Raw genomic sequence first — 4,282 nt, forward strand, 5'->3', positions numbered from 1 at the left:
AAAAATGAAGTCATTGGTAAACTTGGGAAGTGATAGCTATATCCCATGTGAAATAGGCTGTGGGCCAAACTGAGGCAGCAACAATTATGGAGAGTTAGAAGGAGTAACCATTGATTTTAAGGAGGTAGAAAATACTGGAATTGAGTGGTTGAAATGAAGGGAGGGAGGATGAGCATAGAGTGACTCTTAGGAATCTACTTTGGTAACTGGTATGATGGCTGTAAATCACTCAAGATAGGAAACAGGAGGAGGAAGTTTGATTGAGAAAGATGAGGGGTTTCATTTGTATGTAATGATTTTGCAAGGCCAATTGGATCTGAGTTTGGCAGTCAAAAGAAACATCTGGGCTGGAGATACAGATGACTGATTATAAATATGCAGGCACACACATCTACATATACACATGTGCATATAAACACACACACATGGTCAACATACTGTAAACACTAAGAAAAGGAAACACCAACTGGAAAGTTTTCTATACCAGGTAAGGTAAATTTTCAAGGTAGAGATGACTGTACCTGTCTCCTCAATTATTAATGTGGTCCAAAGTGGCCTCTTTAGTGAATATTAATCATTTATTAACACCTGTTAGAGGAACTCCTGTGCTACTGACATAGCTATTATTGCTCATTAGCAGCTTGTATAGGATTACACATTGTTCTATAGGGATATACCAACATTTCTCAGAGCAAACTATTACCTGTAAAATATTTTTTAATTGACTAGGCATTGGGGATTGGCTAAGCAAATAATGGATGATTCACATGATAGGTTTATATTAAATTGTTTTGTAACAGTAAACAATTATAATGTTGTAGGAACAAAATAGAAAATAGAATTTATATAGATTGTACTCACAACTATGCAAAAATATCATGCACAGAAAAGAAACATGAGGAAAATTCACTAAAATGTCAGCAGTGGTTTGTCTGTGATTGGTGGGTCCATAGGGATTCCTTCCTTCCTTTAAAAAATATTCCATGATGATCCTGACATATTTCTTAATGGAAAAACCTTATTTAAAAATATATTATAGTGAGTCCTCTACATACGAATGAGTTCCATTCCCAGAGCGCATTTGTAAGTCCAACAAAGTTAGCCTAGGTACCCAACTAACACAATCAGCTATATAGTACTGTACTGTAATAGGTTTATAATGCTTTTCACACAAATAATACATAAAAAACAAATACAAAAAAATAAAACATTTTTAATCTTACAGTACAGTACCTTGAAAAGTACAGTAGTATAGTACAACAGCTGGCATACAGAGTCTGGCATCAAGTGACAGGCAAGCAGAGTTAGTGACTGGAGGAGGGGGAGGAGGTGGGAGATGGTAGAGCTGAAGATCATCAGCAATAGGAGACGGAGGGCAAGCTGCAGTTTCACTCACCTGACATTGATGGCACAGGTTCTGGTTCCTTGCTGGATTCAATTCTACCCTCTTGAAAAAATGATCCAGTGTTGTCTGGGTAGTAGCTCTTTTTTTCTCATCATAGATGACACGGTAGCCCTGGATTGCATTCTGAACAGCTGCTGCAACCTTCGTGTACAATTCTACGTTCAGTTCCTGTGCCTCAGAAACTAACAGTGCCTCCTCAAATAAAGAAAATCCCCTTGCTATTTCCTGCATCGTGAATCTCTTAGTCCTTCAGTTATTTCTTCTTCCTCTTGTCTCTCTTCGTCCTTTCTTTGGGCCTCCAATTCCATCAGGTCTTCATTAGTAAGCTCCTTGTATTGCACAGCAAGGACACATCTTTGAAATTTCCCAACTTGAAGGTTCCTATGTAGGGGACTTACTGTTTTCAAAGCATTTTAGGAAGATAAGGCAGTGGCAGCATAATTTTTCAATCTGCCTGAAAATCTACATTAAAAAAAAAACAGATCAACTGGTTAGCAAAACTGAAAGCTGTGGACAACCTTTACAATAAAACTGGGTGACAAGATATGTCCATAAATCCCCAAATACAAGAGGTAAGGACAAACCACCAAGAGCCACAAGACATGCATGTATAAAAAATTCTGTCGGGGGAGGGAGGGAAGAAATAAGTTGGTGTCCGATGGACAGGAAAATTCAAGATGTTCTCCTCCAGTTACTCATTTTAAAGCACTGCAGGCCAATTTTCTAACAGCAACTGAAATAGTGAAAAGTGACTGAAGGGGCTGAAGCAATCTCACCCTATGATATCTCAAAACTAACCCACCAGCACTCCTTTCTAGGAGAGAATCCCACAACAAGAAACTTTGTCGAAGGAAATCAAAATCAAGTAGGATGGGGCAGAAGAGACAGTGGAAAGTGAAAGGCTAGAGGAACTCTCTCCATTAGAGTAGCTAGTAATCACATGTAGTTGTTTAAAATTTAATTAGATTAACTAAAATTAATTAAAAGTTAAAATTTAGACATATTTCAAGTGCTCAACAGCCAGAAAGGGGAACAGAGTCAGGAAATCCTGAAAGTCCTGCTGTATTTTTAAGCACATAAAAACAAGGGAAGATGGAGCTCTCTCAAGTTGGACACGGTTTTCTGAACGCTGTGTCATTGTAAAAGTTTAGGAAAATTAATATCACATAAAAATAGGTAACAGTAAATGTTATATTAAGGTCAAATCCAATAAAAGGTTAAACGAAAAGAGAGAAAACAGAGCAGAATAACTTCCCTACAGATAAAGAAAGAACGTCAGAAAGATGGGTCCACAAAACAGAACAAAACTATAACCTATTACTTTAAAACAAGTTAAAGACATTACAAAGTTAATGCATGTCATGAAAGAACCACACAGATCAGAGTTAGAAAAACTCAGAAGTGAGGTGATAGAACTCAGGAAAGAATTAGAAATGAAGAAAATAATATTACATAGATGAAAACTAAAGTAAAAAGAATACTAGGTCAAAAAACTGATAATGCCTACAAACAATGGATAGTAAAAAATTCTTTTTTCTAACAAAATAAAAAAATAATGAAGACAGAAATATAAAGTTTTCTAGAGAATATAACAAATATTGAAAATAAGATAAAGAGATCAAACATATGGATGATAGGAGTCTCTGAAGAAGAAAACCAAACCAAAGGAACAAACACTAAAAAACTGTGATTCAAGAAAATTTTCCTGAATTAAAAAAAAATGATAGGAAACTAGATATTGAAAGATCATACTGCATACTTGAGAATATATTGACTCAAAATAACCAGCACAAGACATATTCTAGTGAAGCTACTGGACTTTGAACAATAGGAAAAAAATCCTTTGGGTATCCAGCTTTAGGAAGGGATGTGACTTACAAGGGGAGGACAATTATATTAACATCACAGTTTTTCTCCGCAAGCCTCTAAATCAGAATAAAGTAGAGTAACATATTTAAGCTATTCAAGAAGATAGTGTAAACCAAGGATTTTATATGAAGTGACTTTCAAGTATAAAGGGCACAAAGTTTTATAAACATAGAACTTAGGAAATACAATTCACATGAGCCCTTCCTGAGGAATCTTCACATGGCTATTTTCTCTGTGTCTGAGTCTAAATCTCTCCTGTCTCTCATGAAGACACCAGTCATTGGATTTAGGGCCAACCCTAACCTGGAATGACTTCATCTTAACTAATTACATCTATTAAAACCCTATTTCCAAATAAGGTTGTATTCTGAGGTTCTGGGTGGATATGAATTCTGGGGGGACACAGTATGACCCATTACAGTGGGGGAACAAAAGTAACATACCCACAATAAAACTGCTACTTGGAAAAAGCAGAAGCAATCAGTGGCCATTGTTCCACAGCAAACACTATATCTTGCAGAATTGAGAATATAAGAACTAAATTTACTGTCAGCGGGGCTAGTTCCTTTGTCTTCTACTGTAGATGCACTGGATTATTACTTCTGGAAAACTCTTCCTTATCCAGTGTTCCCTAAGGTGAATTTCTAGAAAGGCATTGATTGAGGTTTTCCTTCTGGAGAGCTGTGCTAGCATACGCACCTTTTTGGAGGACTGAGGTATTTGGGATAACATAACACCTTTTGCCAGGCTTGAGACTTAAGGTAACTATATGCCTGTCATTTTTACTTCAGGGGAACTTTAAATCGGCATTTCTCAAGCATGAGACCAATGACATTTTGAGCCAGATAATTATTGATATTTGTTGCAGGGGGCTGTCCTGTGTATTGTAGACTGTTTAATAGCATTCCTGGCTTTAACCCACTAGATGCCAGTAGCATCCCTCCCCAGTTGTGACAACCAAAAATATCTCCAAACATTGCCAGATGTCTTCCGTGGAGCAAAATCATC

Source organism: Physeter macrocephalus, chromosome 5, assembly GCF_002837175.3.
Source record: "Physeter macrocephalus isolate SW-GA chromosome 5, ASM283717v5, whole genome shotgun sequence".
Taxonomy (NCBI): Eukaryota; Metazoa; Chordata; class Mammalia; order Artiodactyla; family Physeteridae; genus Physeter; species Physeter macrocephalus.